The sequence below is a fragment of the Callithrix jacchus genome, chromosome 3 (genome assembly GCF_049354715.1).
Source record: "Callithrix jacchus isolate 240 chromosome 3, calJac240_pri, whole genome shotgun sequence".
Lineage (NCBI taxonomy): Eukaryota > Metazoa > Chordata > Mammalia > Primates > Cebidae > Callithrix > Callithrix jacchus.
In genome coordinates this window covers 15994522-16015513 of record NC_133504.1, presented here as the reverse complement: position 1 = coordinate 16015513, position 20992 = coordinate 15994522, and the positions used below count along the sequence as shown (strand labels likewise).

Here is a 20992-nt window from a genome sequence, read left to right as displayed (position 1 = left end):
GTCCATTTAACAGTAATAATAGTTATTGCCGGTACTGGATTTTCAGAGTGAGAGTTATGTGTTTGTAATTTTAAAAATTTTCTTCTTTCTATTTTTTTATTGCCTTGATTTTTTTTTATGAACATACAACATTTGGAAAGCTTTAGTCATTATTCTAAATGTTCTTATTTAAATTTGATATACAAATTACTGAACTTTGTATCATAAAAACAAAAGTAAAATATAAAACAGAAAACGGTGAATGATTTAGATGTATGTTATTTTGTGTTAAGAAGGTTATTCCAAGATACACATAATTAGATCACTTGAGCTGTTAAAATGAGAAAGGTAGAATCTACTATATGTATGGCTTTCATTATGTGTGATTTTATATGCATATTTTTATATTTATGTTTGTGTATCTGTGTGAGTATAAAATATTGAGCACTATTCTAAGAACCATAAGGTATTTACTATTATCTTCTGTAGCTCATTCTATCTTTTGTATCAGGTAATTTATATTGGAGTAAAACTCTTTGAATATAGCAAATTTGAAAAAGTATTGAGAGCGTTTATATTTTAAACCATTTTACATAATTCCAGTTTCAGGGAAGCTTTGTAATAAATATGAAAACAACGTCAGCAAATATATGTAACTTAATAAGATTTTAAAATCAACTCTATAGATATAAAGTAAAAGTAGAACAGCATTCCTGGCCTACCATCTCCTCATGCCATAGAGCTAATATGCTGCGGAAAAGTCCTACAGGTTTGGGAAAGCCTCCAAAATAAATACTTTCTTTAGTGTCAGAAAAATAAGACTGAGAGAGAGCCTTGAATACAATAAATGGCAAATATTTATTTCCATTCAACCTTAATCCATGATTGCTACTGACTCTCTCATCCAAAATAGGTTCTGCAGTTTCTTCTTTTGCTTTATCACATTATATACATATATTTATAAGGTTGTAATTGTTTCACAAATATTTACTGAGTTAGTTTTCTCTCATGTCAAAGTTTGCTTGTATTATAAATTAAGTTTCTTGAGAACTTGCCTTGATTGGCTTTTAAGGCCTTTAGAGGATATATCTTATGCTTATAAATATGCTTATGAATAAGGCTTTTGTAGAGACCCCTACAGATTCCTTTCAATCCAACACTAACATAGCTATGGAGTTAGTTCATCTCTGTCCACACCACATACCACTCAGACATCCAACCACCCACCCACCCAGTTCAAGAGATGTTCAGAGTGTCTGAGGCCATTGAAAAGGATTATCAACCTTGTTCCCATGTTGGCAGTGAGGGGCTGAACACACCTGGAGTTACAGAGAGATATCCTTCCTATGACTAAAGGGTTGGATACTAGCTATTTTTATGAGGGTTCCTCATGAGATGCCCACAAGAAAGACAATTGACATAGTTCTCTGGCTCTGGCAATGTTAAAGACAGTCTCAGGTGCTGGGAGAGTTTGAACACTGATATAGTTACCATGAGATTGTCTTGTGCTGGTGGTGGGTGGTACTGCTCACATTGAGTCTGGAATTCTCTCCATACTGATTCTGTTTATGTTAACTTGGTTCTGGCTAGCACTGTGATTATTTATGAGTCTCAATATAATCCCTTCCTTTTCAAGTTCCCAGAGGCAGAAGAGGGTCAGAGGAAGGAGGACACGGGGAGAGACTGATCAACGGGTATTAAGTTATAGGTAGCTAGGAGGAATAAGTTCTGGTGTTCCGTTGCACAGTAGAGTGATCAAGGTTAACTATATCCCATGGCGTATTTCAAAATAGCTAAGAGAAAGGGTTTTGAATATTCTCACCACAATGAAATGAGTCAATGGGTATGCTAACTACTCTGATTCAATCATTACATAATGTATACATGTATCCAAACTACTTCATATAGATCAAGTATCATATGTCAATTAAAAGAAAAATTTACAAAAAGACCATGAAAGCATTAGGTAGTAGTGGGTGGACTAGAACCATGAGCCTTTTGGAAACATCTCCACCAACCACATATTTGCTAAGTCAGAAGCCAATTGATGCTCCCAGGACCTTTCTCAGAATGAGACATGTACATACACATATATGTGACTTTTAATGTTACATATATATTTAAGTACATTTATACAAATATACCTGTGCATATATATATATATATATATATGGATATTTGTATATAATTAAAAGTAATTATTTAGAAAATATTGTGAACACCTTAAATAAGTGCAAGTACTTTATTAAAAGTCTATCTGCTAACTTTATATCATGTATTATTAATGAAAAAGCTTTTAATACAGACATATGATATTACTTCTCTCGAAAAAGTGAAAATTGACATTTTAAAAAGCAGCATTCCATTAAGGGTTAGGAAGAAGAAAAAAAAAAGAAACAGCATTTTAATAATGAAAACTATGACTCAGGGTCATTTTAACAATTGCACTTCTTCAATAAATCCAAGAAAGCTCAGGGAACAAATTCAAATGTAACTACCTTATTAAATAAAAACCCACCTGTTAGGAAAAATACTGAATCAGTATAAAACTTGCAGCAAACCTATAAATGTGAAAGTACTATCTCAGTAAAGAATGAATCACTTATTGAAATTTTTTAAATGCCATTGCATTTTACTTTTCTAGACTGTTTGTAGAGCATTTTAAACATAATTATCATAGACTTCTTGTTTAACCTTTTGACTTTCATTTCTTCTATGTCATTAAACTCAAATATATTTTGAAAATGATTTTTTTATTTAGTCTCAAAAGGTCTGGTATCTGTTTGCTGCCATATAGTCTCTTAAACAATTTTGGCCATATTAGTTAAACAGTTGTTATAAATAAACAACAGTCTAGATTCAAAACATAATATGGTTAATGCTTTTTTTTCTGTAATAGGAATATTTGTATATTTGAGCTGGTTTTGAAATATATATTTAGCCAAGATAGGAAAGTACATTCAAATGAAATAAAAAATAAGCTGTCAGAAAATATGCAAATTAATTTTTTTGAAAGTACATAAAGTGGAAGAAACAGGAAAGAGATTAGACATTTTCTTACAGATATATATAGTTAGATATTAAGTAAACAGGTTAATTTCAAGGATATTGCTAATTCAATCACTTTCATACTTGGTTTGGATGTTCAAATTCTGTTATTTTGTCTCAATAAATTTCATGTCATAAATTCTAATTAACCACTTCTAAATAATCCTAATCAAATACAAAGAAATCTAGTTCTTTTTGTTGATTTACTGGTATTATTTCTGAACTTAAAAGTTGTTTCCAATATTTAAACTTTACTGTCCATTATTAAAATGTGCTTCTCCTTTTTCCTAAGACAGAGATCCTCTTACATTTGAAAAATTTCAAAGCTTTTCTAGCTGAAGATTTCTAGGAGGCCATGAGTACTCTTTCTACCCTTTCCTTGTATCCCTCTCCTCAGCATCCCTGCTTCAGGAAAATTTTCTGCTCTTGATTTATTAGTTTGTAAACTATGGGTTAAAAGGTATTGACTGACCTGCCTTTCTGAGGCACAAAGTCTTAGTTTATGTGTAGTGTAAATACATGTAAATAAGTGACTAGAACAATGTTCATGAAAACAATTTAGTTAGAGGAAGAAGACAGAAGAGGAAGCTGAAGGCAGCCCTGAATGGGTAGTCTCATCATCCGTGGAGGGCGGAGTGTGTCTTCTCCACCAACATGAAACTTCAATAAGAAAGTAAATGCAGCACATTCAGAAAAGAACAGAAATTTGAAACTTTTCAGAAGAGAATAGAATTATTGGGACACATCTTAAGGAGTGAGGTAACAATGTGATTTATTTTAAACATATCTCACTTTGACTTCATCATGGAGTAAGGCTGGGTAAGGGAGGTTGTGAAAGAATTAATTTTAAAAAGTATTTTTATTATTGTTATTCTTTTGGAAACATTTTTAAAACGTGTTTCAATCCTGGAACAACTAATTTTTTCAAAATTCATTATTTCAATATTTATATGAATAAAGAGTGAGATCCTTAAATCTAGAACTTCAAACATTCATACAAGATGTGGTTTGGATTTGTGTCCCTGGCCAAATCTCCTGTCAACTTGTAATTCCCAATATTGTTAGAAGGGCCTGATGGGATGTGATTGGATCACGAGGACCGATATCCCCGCTTGCTGTTTTGAGATAGTGAGTTCTCACAAGAACTGGTTGTTTAACAGCGCATAGCATCTCCTGCTTCACCACTCTTCCTCCTGCTCCAGTCACGTAAGACAGGATTCCCTCTTCATCTTCAGCCACGACCGTAGGTTTCCTGAGGCCTCCCCGCCATGCTTCTTGTACAGCCTGTGGAACCATGAGCCAATTAAACCTATTTTCTTTATAAATTATCCAGTCACAGGTAGTTCTTTATAACAATGTGAGAATGGACTAATACCATATGCAATAAGTTATCTGACAGAATGCTAGACAGGAGTAAGAAAAATTAATATACTCAGCAAGCTGGCACAAGAACAGAAAACCAACCACTGCACATTCTCGCTTATAAGTGGGTGTTGAACACAGAGAACACATGGGCACAGGGAGGGGAACATCACCCACTGTGGGCTGTTGAGGAATAGGGGAGTTAGGGGAGGAATAGCAGGGAGTGGGGGATTGGGGAGAGATAACATTAGGAGAAATACCTAATGCAGATGACGGGGGATGGAGGCAGCAAACCACCATGGCATGTGTATACCTATGTAACAATCCTGCAGAGTCTGCACATGTGCCCCAGAACTTAAAGTATAATAAATATACTCATGTTCAAAAAAAAAAAAGAAAGAAAACCTCATGTATATTTTCAGTTCTACATACTGTCTCACTGTGTAACACAGAACAGGCATTTATCACTCTGAGCTTATGTGTTGTATACCATACAATAAAGAATTTATTATCCTTTTTTTTTTTTCAAGACACAGTCTCACTCTGTTGCCAGGCTGGAGTGCAGTGGTGCGATCTCCACTCACTGCAACCTCTGCCTCCCAGGTTCAAGTGATTCTCATGCCTCAGCCTCTCAAGTAGCTGGAACTACAGGCATGCACCACCATGCCCAGCTAATTTTTTTGTATTTTTAGTAGAGATGGGGTTTCACCATGTTGGCCAGGATGGTCTGGAACACCTGACCTCATGACCCACCAACCTTAGCTTTCCAAGGTGCTGGGATTACAGGTGCGAGCCACCATGCCTGTCCAATAATCTATTCTCTTTAAGACACAGTTATTTGTTGCTATTTAGAATGACAGAGTATATAATGAGACATGGTACATAGGTGTAGCTAATTGTGATAAAATGGCTAAAAAAATGAGAAGTTAGGTGAAAATAATCTTCAGCATTTATTACTTAGAACCCCCAAATTTTACTGAAAGAAAGCCCAAAATTCTGTGACAAACTCAAGAATTGTTTCTTGATAGTGGCCCCATGTGTGTTTCTGCTAGGCCAGCCATGGGTAATTGGATCAAAGTCCAAAGGAAACGCTAATAAAGTAGATCTCTTGAATATGAAACAAAAGGAGACTTTCATAGATAACAAAGAAGCACAGAAGTAGAAAGACCCCAAAAAAGTATACAATAAACAAGATCCATAAAACAAGATACTTAACACAGAGAAGGAGTGATACAGTGAGTTGTTAATTACAGGCATAGAAACACGAATCAGGAAACGGCAGAGGCAGAAATAGAGGAACAGAGTTGTAAATTGCTTCTGAACAGGAGTAGCAAGGAAGAATAATGGTTCGTGAAATGACAAAATATATAAAGGCTATTTTACACTAGGCAAGACATAAAGTGGCAAGATGGAGCATTAAGCAGAGGAAGATATGAGCTCCAGGTAATCAGGGAAACTGGTAGTCATGAGGAAAAAGAAGTCGGATTACTGAAGAGTAGCATTCTCAGAAAGAATTAGTAGAAAAATAAGCTGAAATCTGTGACATCTATGATATCAGAGGCTATTATGAACTGAATTGTGTCCTCCCAAAATTTATAATTTTGAGCTCCAAATCCCAATGTGACTGTATATAAAGATAGGGCCTTTGAAAGGTAACTAAGATTAAATGAAGACATAAAGGTGCGTCCCAAATCCCATAGAATTGATGGTCTCACAAGAAGAGGAAGAGACACCTTCAGCCCCTACCCTGTGCACAGAGAAAAGGCCATGTGAGAACACAAAGAGAAGGCAGCCATCTGCAAGCCTGGAGGAGAGCCCTTTCCAGAAACTGAGTCTGCCAGCATCTTAATGTAGGACTTCCAGTCTGCAGAACTGTGGGAAAACAAATCTTACTGTTTAGATCATCCAGCCTGTGGTATTTTGTGATGGCAAACCTAGTAAACTAATACAGAGGCTATGCTGGGTTTTCATTCAGAATTTAGTATTTGCTTTTTAGGAAACAACAAAATGTGCTTCTATTCAAGGACTGTTCTAATAAAAAGGAAAGGGTAAGAGACTTAGACATCGTTCAAAGCAACTTAGCAAATCAAGCAGATTCATTTCAAAAAAAAAATTGTTGATTTACAACTGCACTCACTTCAGAGATTAGAGTTTTCAATTTTAGCTATGATGGTTTCCTCATTGTGGAAGAAATTACTTCCTTTTCTGTTAGTTTACTAATATATTAGTGCTAGATTGAAAAATTGCAAGTATCAGCTTGGGCGCGGTGGCTCATGCCTGTAATTCCAGCACTTCGGGAGGCCGAGGCGGGTGGATCACGAGGTCACAGATCGAGACCATCCTGGTCAACATGGTGAGACCCCGTCTCTACTAAAAATACAAAAAATTAGCTGGGCATGGTGGCGCGTGCCTGTAATCCCAGCTATTCGGGAGGCTGAGGCAGGAGAATTGCCTGAACCCAGGAGGTGGAGGTTGCGGTGAGCCGAGATCACGCCATTGCACTCCAGCCTGGGTAACGAGTGAAACTCCGTCTCAAAATAGTTTCAAATTAATTATGTTTTTGAAATAATGTCAGCCTACAGTGAATTTTTACTTCTGCAAGACTGAGGGGACTAATTTAATAGGAAACATTATCACTAGACCTACCATATCAAGTAAAGCCAAATTTCTCAGAAATTCAGTTTTAATAAAATATAAATCAATAAAACAAATTTCAAGTTCACTTTGATAATAGAAAAAATATATAAATGTATGATCTTAAGGAATGATTTAATTGGCTTCTTTCTTTGTAATTTTAAATTGGTTTCTTTCCCAGAACTAACCCTTAAGAAGTCATTATACACTCTACCTTTCTGTTTCCTCTTTAAAATTTTTTTGGATAAAATTATTTGTCACAAAAAATTGACATCTACTGAAAATTTTGTGGTTTACAAAAATGTGTGGTGTTGTACCTCCACTATTTAAATATGAGACTGTCTTAACACATTCTTACAGTAATATCGCAGGCATTTCTCAGTCTTTAGATTTCCTCCCTCTCTAAAACCTTTCATAAGGAATTGTTTCAGTGCAAGTATTCCCACTCTCATTGAAATAATTGAGTTTCTGTTGTAGAATGGAAATGCTGCCTAGAAAAGAACACATGAAGGCAAAAAGGCATCAGAATTACAGAACAGAATTGCTAAACAGCACAATTAGGAAGAAATAATTGTTCATTAAAATAGAGCATTCATGCTGCTCATAAATTCAGACTCAGATGTGCTCCAGTTTGTGGCAACAAAGAGAAGCCCCCAGATCAAATATTTCTCCTAGTACATCCAAGTTTATCGAAGACTTCTTATCATCAGATATCAAAATGATTTCTTCTCCTTGGCAATTATCCAGAAAATGTGTATCTAGAAAACTTAGTATTTATAAAATATGGAAATGTGGAAAGTCTCTTGTCACAAATAATATTTTTGAATAAAATATGGCTTTGATATAATTAGTATAACTTAATCCCATCTGATAAATCCCTCTTCCTATATCTTTCCTTATGTTTGTCAAAAGTAAAAACGAAGAACATCTGTAAAAGTACTTCTTTCCCATTATTGAGATCCAGGTAGAATTTCGTTCTCAATAAGATTAGTGCATAATTCCTTTCATGTAACCAACACGGGTTTTTTCCCTTATATGTAAGGATTTACTTTTTATTTTTTTCCCTTAACTCTTTCTCTTTATAATTTCTGCCTGAATTAAGAAAATAATCAATATATTTTAAAGAAATTAATGCTCCCTTGAAGTAAAGTCAGATGAATCTGCATATAAGTAAATTTTAAGTAGTGACATTACACATTGCTTATACATCTCATCTCTCCTACAGCTGAAATAGTAACTTACTGATTTAAAATCTCCTTTTCTTATGGGAGTCCCACATTAACATTCAATACCATAAGTTTTTTAGGACTAATTGTTAAGTTTACAACATTTTTTAAAAAAGCCCTAATGAGACATATATCATTTTGTGTTTATCTATATATTTATGGTCTTCTAAAATAAATAATCTATGAAAATATGAATGAATAAAGTAGATGAATATAAATTTCCCACTGAAGTATGTTATGTGTCATTCTGAACACAGTACGGAAAGTATTCACCAAAGACTCTCTTAATTTGAATTAGTTATTTTCAGTTTTGGGAATAAGCACTTTTCCCAAAAAATATTTCATTGTTGAAACATGGTTTTGATTTCCTGAAAGCATACAAAATATTTCAGGAATAAATGACATTAACTTGTGGTTATTTCATGCCTCAAGAATAGCTGTAATTATTTCTTCTCTGGTAGTTCAATACCCTTTCAACAGCTGCCTGAAAAAATCAATTGCATCTTGATTTCAATTTTTCATTGTGGTATTTTTTAATGGTTAGATTTCAAAAGAATGTGCTTATAATGATGAAAAATCATGCCAGTGTCTATATTTGTTCTTTTGGCTGATATTAATTAAATAAAATGAATTTAGCAATCATATGCTTTTATTGATAAGAATGAAAAAATAATTAGAAGGCATCCCTGGACCAGGCATCCAGGCATGATCCTATGTGCCTTGGTATCAGCTCTGCAATACTTAGCTATTTAATGTTAAGCAAGTATACACCTCTGGATTTTTGTTTGTTCATTTGTAAGGAAAGTGGGGATGGAGTACATAATCTTGAAGAATGCTTCTGGTCTAATATTCTCTGCATTTTAAGTGAGAGAATTGAAGAGCATAAACTTAATTTGAACACTCAGAAAACAAGGCACATGAAATGAGCCTCATCTGAACACTCAGAGAACATGCCCAATGAAAGGAGCCTGAACGCTCTATCCACTGTGGATGACTCAATTTACATATCGTGAAAGGAAATCATCTCAGTAACTTTGTAGGCATGACTATGCATTGTTTATTTACATATAGATCAAGGGTTTCACGTATCACTTAGAAGAAGTGGAAGTGAAAGAAGTAGGATTGTTAGTCATGGAATTCTGTAAGTGCCTTCCATATGTCTTTTCTGACTCACTTAACATGCTGTGTTATACATAGTAAATGTAAAATAAATTCATGCCTTCAGTGGTGTGTGTGTGTGTGTGTGTGTGTGTGTGCGCGCGCATGTGTAATAAAACCTAGAAAGATAACTTAGATGTCTGACCCTATGAGTAGTCATACTGAATTTTAATTTTTTATTACTAGCTTCTTGATCTTGGAGAAAAGATTTGTGCTTTCAATGCATTTTTAAACTGAAGCCTATTGAGAAAAGATCCTCATTCTCATGCAGCTTGGATCTTCTACCAAGACACTGGGATGTAAAATCAAAATAAATATTCTTGGATTCTAGCCTCAATTAGTTTTCCACTAAAAATCCTACTCTCCTTCCATAGTGTCAAGCTGTTACTGAAAAGGGACTGCTCAGCCTGTCTATAAATCCCAACCCTGTTGGGCATAGTGGTTCTTGCCTATAATCCCATCACTTTGCCAGGCTGAGAAGATTGCTTGAGGCTAGGATTTTGAGACCATCCTGGACAACACAGTGAGACCTCCTATCTACAAAAAACAAAAATTAAAAAAAAAAAAAAACACAACTTCTCTTGCTGTGGAATTGTATAATGGCCATACAGTTCTGGCCAGTGGACTGTGAATGAGACGTCAAATGTCACATTTCTAGGCTGACACAATTGAGAAGTGAGTTTGCCTTGTCTGTTTTCTTTTTCTATTTGCCAACTGAGCAATGGACTCTAATATCCTAAGAGATGGCAATATCACGAGACGGAAGGACTCTGGCTCCCTGAATCAGCAGGTTGGAGGCAGGAGTTACACATCCCACTGGACTGTCACATGAATAGAAAATTAACTGAACTAAACCATGGGAATGCTTGATGTTGTTTTTACAACATTCAGATTTCCTTGGTTCAAACACGGTAGGCAAAAACACATTCATGTAAACAATTAAAAGGAAGCCTATTTGAATCAAGATATTTATTTTCACTAGGCAAATAGAGAGACCTTTTTTATTCCCAAAATTAATTAATCGGGTTTGAAAATACTGTCTCTTTGATCAGATCATGTTACCAAGAATATCCTTTTGATCAGATGTTACCGAGAATAAAGATTCAAAAAAAAAAAAAATACTGTCCCTTTACCCCACCTTGATACATATTTACTCAATAATAATACCTCTGTTTGCTTGCTTTATCTAATTTCCTATGTTCAGGGGCAAGTCATCACAGGACAAAAATCATTTAGAAAAAACTAATTTCTCATTCCCGTTAAGTCTACCCCTGAGTTTTCTCTCTGCTTTCAGTTTAATGATTTCCCTGATTCTTAGAATGCAGTGGGAGGTATTCTCAGTGGAGTATCAGTTGCTGAAGCAATCCTACAGTATTTCTAGGAGATGCTAGTGAGGAGTGTGAAAATCAGTGTCCATTAAAATGCATACTTACTGTTTTAAAAGTTATTCTCACATCACACAGCAAGATGCAAGTATTAGGTGGACAAGTATTTCAGAAAAGTTTTTGTCTTAAATTTTGGTATATACAATTCAGAAACTTCCTTAGGGACATTTTCCAAGTCATTATAATAAGAAAATCCAAAAATCTCAGTTTTAAAACAATTTCCTTCCGTTACAACTCCATTGTAATTTCAGCCAGCTTAATAATATGTACTTACGTTTTCCACTTTCACAATGCTAGCATTACACAGATGTTCTTTTCAGATGGAAAACACAGCTGTCCATTATCATTAACATTTCATCCAAATGCACAATGATATAAATTAAAGGAAAGCCTTTTACAAAATCAAAATCGAAGTTTTTTTTTTAATTGTAGAATATGAAGTTTCAGCCTTAGTGGCTTCAAAGCAATAGTGGCTTTAGAATTGTTAGGATTTTCATGTAAACCAAGGAAGAATCAGAGGCGATTTCAAGAATATGCATAAAACATTCCCTGTAGAGAACTGTTTTGTATATAAGCTTAGTAACTTCACTTTTCAAGATTAAAATGTCAACATAGAATACATAAATTCATGAAAATCAATTTTGTTACAGTTATTCTTGTTTTGGTATTGCCAAATAAAATAATCTTAAACTTAAATGCGTTTGTAAATACGATTAGGTTGAGGCAACTTATTTAACATTTTCTAAGTACTATTATGTGTAATTACTGTATTGAGTTAAGAAGCACAAATTCTTCTGAAAGTATGCTGCAATGTTTAGATATTGTATTAGAAGAAAGACATTCATGAATGATGCTTGATGGCCCACTGGATTTAGTCTGTTTATTGATGTCCTACAATTTCTGCTCCCACTGCACAAAATGTGTTTCCTTTATTTTCTACTTCCTTATCAATGATAAATTTTGTACCAACACCTCCCATATCCATCTATGAATTAATATTGAGACACACTAAGGTCCTTCTCCTTTAGTATTTCTATGCTCACTATTTAAATCTACTTGTACACTTGATTCCATATCACATTCGGGGGAAAATCTCAAGGGTAGTAAACGTTAAGGAAGCTATAGACTTAAAACTGGCTCTCTATATTCAGCCATGCTGAACTTGAGCACATAGCACTGGCTTCTTTATTGTTCTTGGTAAGCAAACCACACCTCCCTATACCCAGCTCACAAAAGATCTCAATTTTGTCCCTTCTGCATGAATCAGATCTTTTATGGCTAGGTGACTCAACTGGACTGAATTTGAGGCTGTACTATTTGAACACCAGTTTCTATATGTAGGAAGTTGCTGAATAATACGAACTTGTCTTAAACACTACCAACTTCTAGGGTCTCGTCCATGATCTCCTGGGTGTTAGGAGGCTGAGCTCAGCAACCTATTTGGGAATAGAAGAAAAAGTCAAGAGAATGGCAGAAAGCTTGACCCTGACATTCCTGTTCACCAGAAACAACACAACTGCCTCTCCCCACACAGATCGTTGTGTGAGAAAAAGTCCTGATGAGTGAGGCTGCTATTTTACTGTGTCTGCTACTAATAGCCAACTACTATTATTAACTGATACTGTCCTAGAACCTCTTGCTTTCCTCTGAGAGCTGACATACTTTCTCCCTTTTGATAATGAAAAAAAAAAGATTTTAACCTCTTGCTCTGACTGCCACAGATCTTAGAGGCACCATTAATCACCGTGTTTGTGATCATCTTTATCATTTGTTTATATGTTCTTATATGTACTCTCACCCATTTTACTCTTCCTACTCTCATTCTTTTTTTTTTTCCCCTAGGGACAGGGTCTTGCTCTGTCACCAAGGCTGCAGTGCAGTGGTGTGATTGTAGCTCACTGCAACCTCAAACTCCCAGGCTTAAATTACCCTCCCACCTTAGCCTCCTAAGTAGCTGGATCACAGTCAATCACCACAATGCCTGGCTAATTTTTTTTTTTTTTTTTTGAGAGCTAACATCTCACTGTGTACCCAGGTTGTTTTTGAACTCCTGGCCTCAAGCAATTTTCCTACCTCTACTTCTCAATGTGCTGTGATTACAGAAATGAGCTACTGCACCTAACTCCTACTTTTAGTCTTGTTTTTTCTGAAAACTCCCTATAAGTCTCTGAAATGAGAAAGGACATATGAAATTAATTTTGAAATGTAATTATTTGCTGCTCTGCATAAGAATTATATAAAATTCCCCAGAGACGTAACTTGGTCATTTTTATGATCAGTCCTCTTATTGATATCAGATATCATTAGTATTTAAAGCAGAGAAATACATGAACATGTGTGTTTCACCAGGACCAAGGCTGGATGTCAGGGAGAGAGAAGAAAACAAGACAGCCATGGGCCTAACAATCATAATTTATAGAATAAAGTACAACCTACAAATAGTTTATTTAGCGGCTTTACTTTTATCAGTTAGAACAACTAAGTGAATATTTAAATCAAAATCCAAGGCAAGGCTACTTCAAATTGGTACTGAGTATCAAATCCTTGAAAACTGAAAATGATAGCTTGTTTGTGCTGAAAACATCAGAGGATATAACATCCACTTTCATCATATTTCTTAATTTATTTTTGTCTCATGAATGCTAATAATTTTGGTATAGCTTCAGTGAGCTCATGTCTTTATTAATATTCAATGCCATATTATTCCAAAGACAGAATTTAGAAACTGTTCTTATTAATGAATTTTTATAGAAATATCTAAGTTGATGGTCTACACGGGTCACCATTCCCCATGTACCTTGTTATTTAAAATGTTCCCTGAGGTCAGGAAAATATGCCTAATGGGGATAATTTGTTCTCCAGAGCAATAAAATGCTACAGTTAAAAAATAGGCCAGAGACATTCTAGCTTCCCAGTAGAATGTCTATTGGGAATTAATGCACAAAAAAACATACCGTGCTATAGAACACTGCAGGTCACCCAGAACCCCAATACACAAATGCAAAGAGCCAGAAGTCGCATCATAAAACTACATGACAGTGATATTAATAAGGATGGTGTCAGTGCACTTCAGAGTCCTTAGGTTTTTTAGGATTTACCAAACAAATATTAAATTGGGCTTATTAAAAAGTCAGAACAAGTAATTCTTAAGAATTTTCAAAAGTCTAATTTTTAAGTTGGTAATTCATGTTGTAAATATTTTTAGTAAAACAGAATATTAATTCCATGGTATATCTCATTACCTATTTTTTCAAACATTTTTATAAACTTCAACAATATTTATGTAAACATGCCTAGGTCTTATCAACAATTTTTTTTATTATTAGGCTTTTAAAAAATCATAGTGAATGTAGTCATTTCTAAACAGAATAGAAAAATTACTTGCATGAATATTTGCCCTTCTGGGGAGATTAGGCAAATATTCCATGACAATTTCAAAGGAAGCTGCAAATTATCTGTCCTTGTTGCCACCTCTGCATTCTGCTCAGCAGAAATTGCAGCTGTTCAGTCATTTCTAGATTGCTGAGGAATGTGCCTACACTAAGTCTGTGGACTAGCAAAGCAGGTTCTGCACTCTCTCGATTAGGGGATGAATTCACTTTGGGACAGCCTCCACTTTGGATGCCTGAATAGAAAATTGCAGTGCATATTTAACTGGGGCTGGGAGAACTGTTTCAATCCTAGAGGACAGAGTATGGAGAACATCCCATGTGGCAGAAAGACTACAGACCCTCTGAGATACCCAACCTGATTTTTAGGACTTCTCTACCACAGAAAATGGTGTGACCATGCATCAAATAGGATGTCTCACCTACATTAGGAAACCTAGAAAAAAAATGAGAGTCATAAGAATATAAGAAGAGATTGTTAAGATGCAAATTGCCCTACACATACCAGCTCTGCACCACAGGGATATCCCACTCAAGGGTGGCTGAGGAAATGTACACTGTATAAATGAACATTCCTTCCTCCATCTCACAGTCCCTTGCTAAATCCTCAAATAAATTTGCCAAATAAATAAACCCTTTCTTCATCTAATCCCTTGCTCTCTGTATTTCACAGTCTCTCTTGTCTTTTCTCCTGCCACTAATATATTCCAGATAATAAATGACCCAAAACATGCTCATTTAGCTGGAACATGGTAGATGCTGACCTTAATCCAGTTCCGATATTTCACAATAATTATAATCATTCCCTTTGGTCCATGTAAGAATTCTTTAAAGTATAAGAACATTTAGCTCCCAAATACTGACTGCCCTTTTATGCCTAAATAAATGGTTGTCAACTATGCTTTCTTTTTTAGTGACAGTTAAAGTTTTATAAGACAGATGGTCTCATTAGCCTGAGACACTTGAAGACATTTACCCTTTTCCTAACTGGGAGTTCATAATTTTTAAAGCAACGTCATAATAGAGGCAGCAAAGATATTCTACATGGAAACTTCCTGCATGAGCTAGTATTAATCAGTTTTCATATATGATATTGAAAAATGGGGTGATCAGAGATTATATTTGGTCAAAAGTAGACAAATACACAATTGGTACTAGCATTATTCCATTTAGTGGTTATCACTCATCTCTTATTCTTTTATTTAAATAGGTAATATTGAACATCTTAGATTTTCACTAAAAGAGGTAGACAAAATATTGTACAAAGATATCCAAAATGCAACTGTGACATCTGTGGCCTTAGAATAAGCCTACATTGTAGATTTTCAGGGAACTGAGACCATTGGTTTCTCTACCAAGGGCTCCATTAAAAGGCAGACTGACTGGCTCTCTGAAAAGCTCCTCTGTTATTTTGATGTCTTTATGTCACTGCCTACTGCACTGAAACTCAGTCCCTCTTTCTGACTGTGAGAATTATATCTTTGAATGCTAAACGGTATCATCTGTAGAATCTGAATATCCTGGAAGAATTTCTCTAATAGGCACCCTGTGAGGCAGGAGGTTAAACAAATAAAGGCAAAGGAAACAAGATGGTATATAAAAAATGTCCCCTTCAGAGGGAATCAAGTTCAGATATAACCTGGAACATAAAGATTTGAGTTCATCCAAATTGACAGCGCTTTCCACTGCTGCATGTTTAGTATGCTAATATCTGTCCAAATCATCTTTATGAGAAACAAAGGAGCATTTCCACTTAGGTAAGTCAAATCGGCTGTGTTTGCAGACCTTCCAGATAGTTAATTATATCTAGATTTAGCTATGCTCTTTTAAATATTGTATGCACAATAATATGAAATTAGCAGAAAGTGACTAATCCATCCAGCCAGTTAAGTCTCCCCAGATGCTGCACTTTTGCATCTGAAATTACTTCGAAAAAAACTCAGATAGAAATATTAAACTAGGGAATAATATTTTGTGGGATATTCTGTCTGGTATAAAATCCATGTTAGATTACACAAAGCCAACCCATTTATATTAGTATAATATCCAGTCAGACAAAAAGTTGTTTTGTCTAAAGTATCTATTGTTTTGCACCTAAGTGTGTGGTCATATGTAAAATTTTTATTTGAGCTTTTGAAACAATAATAAGAAATAGACTGGGCACAGTGGTTCATGCCTATAATCCCAGCACTTTGGGAGGCCAAGGCAGGTGGATCATGAGGTCAAGAGATCGAGACCATCGAATGTCCATATTTTGCACATATGCAAAAAAAAGGAAATGATCTTTTCAAATAACTTACAGTCAAGAAAACATGCCCCTTTCACTACTGGCACGTGTACCTGTGGAGACTGCACCCAATGCCAGAGACTTAGAGCAGTGCTGTTGACTAGATCCATGCCTTTTGCATAGCTTATGAGCTTTAATGGGCAAGAAGCATATGGGACTCAAGAATAGCTTTCCGAAGGGAAAACATAATTCTAATGGTTACTGCGGAAAGAAAAAGATGAAAAATGGAGAAAGCAAGTTATGCAGAGGAAAGGAACAGAGTGTTCAGCTTTGAAATAATCAAGAATAAACTATCACCGCAGGCAAAGGAAATGAAACCTACATTGAAGTTGACTGTCAAATACTTATCAGCTAATTAGTCTGAAATCTAAGTTGTTAACAAGCTCACGTTTAATGTTTTATACTTTTATAGTTTCTGATTATTTATATTATAAACTTGGTGTACCTATTCTGGTACTATTAGTGCTAATATAAATTATGGATCCAAAAGAATTTTAGAAAGTTTATATTATAAACTTGGTGTACCTATTTCTGGTACTATTAGTGCTAATATAAATTATGGATCCAAAAGAATTTTAGAAATTTTAGAATTTAACTCCTTAAATAGAGTTAGATGAAACAGAGAAGACTGATGATACAAATATTATGTTTTCTAAAAAGGCTGCAAACCAGGAAATACTTTTCTATTACTTTGAAGATGAAGAATATACTGTGAAGATTATGTCTCCAAAATTCCAGTTTATATTAATATGATTGCAAAAGTGTTGAAAAAGATTTCTTTTTCTTTTCTTTTTTTTTGTCTGAGACAATCTTGCTCTATTGCCCAGGCTGAAGCGCAGTGCAGCGTGACCTCAGCACACTGCAGTTCATACCTCTCAGGTTCAAGATATTCTCCTGCCTCAGCCTCCAGAGTAGCTGGGACTACAAGTGCATGACCACCCCAGGCTAATTTTTTGTATGTTTCGTAGAGATGGGGTTTCACCATGTTGGCCAGGCTGGTCTTGAATTCCTGACCTCAAGTGATCTGCCAGCCTCAGCCTCTCAAAGTGCTGGGATTACGGGCATGAGCCACATTTACTGGATGAGATTTCTTTTTAAATGGTACATTTTTTTGAGAAAAGGGAAAGGAGGTTAGGGAGGGAAGAATAGGGAATACAGACAGACAGATAAGCAGGCATTTCTTGTTTTCTGAACAGTTTCCTGATTACTTTCAAATAATGTCTGTTGGTGACTACTCATTTTCATTATTTGATTTATATTTTAGTAAGCAATGCATTCATGTTTAAACAACTAATATACTCATTTGGTACTTTTTACAATTATCTAACTATATTTCTTCAAATTTAATTTGTGTAATGCAGATTGTTTACAACAAAAGAAAACATTGTCATTTTGGAAATTTTGAAAGAAATATATAGGTACTATTAAGACAAATGACCACCTTTAATGTTATCCCCAGTTAAGCAGAGAATATAACAAAGCTAAAGTTGGTTCTGTGGAAAGACTAATGAAATTGGAATAAAATCCTTAGAAATGCATTCAAAATACCAAAAAGAGAAAAGTTATCAACATCAGGCATGTGAGGGAACAAACATTACTATAAGTCCTAGGCCAGGCGTGGTGGTTTGCACGTTTAATCCAGACACTTTGGGAGGCCGAGGCAGGCAGGTCACCAGGTCCGGAATTTGAGACCAGCCTGACCAACATGGTGAAACCCTGTCTTTATTAAAAATACAAAAATTAGCTAGGCATGGTGGTGCATACCTGTAATCCCAGCAATTTAGGAGGCTGAGGCAGTTTAATCGCTTGAACTGGGGAGGTGGAGGTTGCAGTGAGCTGAGATTGCCCACTGCACTCCAGCCTGGAAATAGAGTGAGACTCTGTCTCAAATAAATAAATAAATAAATAAAAATAAATCTTACAAGCACTAAATGTACTAGAGAAAAATGTTTTCATAGCCTTTTTTTTTTCTTTTTTAACAATTCACACTTTTCATGACATGCAAAATTCTCTTTAAAAACATCATTCTAGAATTAGTTCAAAATGCAACAAAAAATTTGGGCAGATATTGAAAGATTAAATTCATTATCAAAAATATTCCCACCAAGAAAGCTCCATCTTAGGCAGTATCACTGGTGAGTTCTATTACATATTCAAGAAAGAAAAATGCTTATCCTGACCAAAACCTGATGTTTAAAGAAAGGAAGAACTTCTCGCTGCATTTTATAAAACCAACATCATCTTGATAACAAAACCAGAAAACAACTTTGGGTGAGAAATATAGAGATCACTACTTCTCGTGAACCTGAGAAAAAAAGTCCTTAACAATATTAGCAGATATTAATTTCAGAATTAAGTGGAGTTCGTTCCAGAAATCAGACGCTTCTTTAACAGCAATCAAAGTACTTGATCATACTAACAGACTAAAAAAAAGAAAAAAAAACAAGCATATGGTAAATGTAATAGATACCCAAAAAGTATTAACAAACTTGAAGTAAAAAAGAATTTTCTCATTGTGATAAAGAGGGTCTGCCTATAGCAAATGACATGCTTAATAATGAAGCCTAAACCCTTTTGTCCTATGAATGAGAACAAAGCAAGGATGTCTCTGGAACCCTAACCAGTGCAATAAGTCCAAAAAAAGAAATTAAAGGTTTACAGGTTAAAAAGAAAAAAATGAAGCTGAAATTATTTATAAGATACATAATCATAAAAATAGAAAATTACAAAGAATCTACAAAAACACTATCAGATACATGAATACATTCACTTTGCTGAGTGAATTTAGCAAAGTTGTAGATAAACACTAAATATAAAAAGTCATTTGTATTTTCTATATCAACTGGAATTTTAAATGGAGACAATACCATTTACAATGGCATTAAATCTTGAAATATTTGATTTCAAGATTTTAAAACAAATTTTACAAAATAGATGCCAAATGTGTACACTTAAAACTGCAAATATTGCTGAGAGGAATTAACTAAAACCTAGTTAAATATATAAGAGATAACTATAGTTACAGATTTGGAGTCAAAATTGTTTGTTTACAATCAATAGATTTATAAAAACCCAAATCAATCTCCCAAGAGGCTTTCTTTATAGATATTGAAAAGTTGAATGTTAAATAGAATGCAAAAGACCCAAAATAACCAAAATAATTTTTTAAAAGAACAAGAGTTAAATGATACATATTACCTAATTTAAGGTCTTCCTATAAAATTATAGTAATCAAGATAATATTGGTACAGGGAAAAATATACTCAAAGTCAATGGAATTGTGGAGATCACAGAAATAGATCCAGATGTTCATTCATGGTAAATAGCTTTTTAACAAAGGTCCCAACCTATTTCAATGGAGAAAGATAGACTTTTAAACAAATTTGTGTTAGACCAACTGAATATTCATTTGATGAAGGAAAAAAGAAATATCATTCCTTGCCTCAGATCATGCTAAAAATTAACTCTAAATGTATTGTATACTTAACTGTTAAAGGCAAAATGATGAAACTTTTGGAAATATAGAATAACCTTACAAACTTTGAGTAGGCAACACTTCATTAGGTCAAAAAATTACAAGCTGTAAAAAAAAAAGCCTGAAAATTATATTTCAAAAAATATTTTATATTTCTGATCTTTATAAGACACTAGAAAGGACAAGGCAAACCCAAAATGAAAAATATTTATAATGCATGTATCTGGCAAAGAACCAGGCTTTAGAATATATAAATAACTCTTGTATCTTAAGAAGAAGAAGACAAAAATATTTAAAAGTACAACAGATTTGAGCTGATGCATCACTAGATACATTACCAAAATAACCAACTAGTATATGAAAAGATTCTCAGCCTTTTCTCATCAATGAACTAGAAACTCCATCCATGAAATACCACACAACTAGGATGGCTAAAATTAAAAAGACTGAAAATGCCAAGTGTTTTTGAAGATTTAGAGCAACTGGAAACACTCAGTCAGACATTGCTGGTAGGAATGTAAAAATGTTTGGCAGTTTAATATCAACTATGCATATGCTTACCATAAAGAAATTAGTGAATATCATCTGTTCATACAAATAATTATGGACACATATTAGAAACAGGTATCCTTATTAAATCCAGAAATGAAAATAACACAAAATCCATCAACAAGTGAATGGATTAAAATATTTTTGATAAATACAGATGATAAAATAATACTATTAAAAGTAATTATAAACTAACTGCTAAGATGACACAACATGGGTGAATCTTAACAACTTTATGCAGAGTCAGATAAACCAGATATTCAAAAGTATAAATGGCATGATTTCACTTACATTCAATTCTAGAACAGGTAACAATGGATTTACAGGTACAGAAAGCGTAGCAGGGGTTGTCTGAAGCTAGTCAAGTTGGAGGTTGCTGCAAAGAGGCGAAAGGCAACCATTAGGTGATGAAAATGTTCTGTTTTAATTTTAGTTGTGGTTAGAGTAACATGAATTTTTCATAACTCACACTGTACATTTTTAAAATAAATGCACTTTAT

At 34.4% G+C, this 20992-nt stretch overlaps 1 long non-coding RNA gene across 1 annotated transcript in view; it reads right to left on the bottom strand.

Annotated features, from left to right (window-relative positions):
* Positions 1-2209: 2209 nt before the first annotated feature.
* Positions 2210-20992, bottom strand: part of LOC118152047 (uncharacterized) — a 64530-nt gene continuing 45747 nt past the window's right edge. Inside the window, exons 2-3 of the long non-coding RNA XR_004740397.3 lie at positions 20784-20868; positions 2210-4311 (exon numbers count right to left, since the gene is read on the bottom strand). This is a non-coding gene — a long non-coding RNA (uncharacterized LOC118152047). The remainder of the gene's footprint in view (positions 4312-20783; positions 20869-20992) is intronic.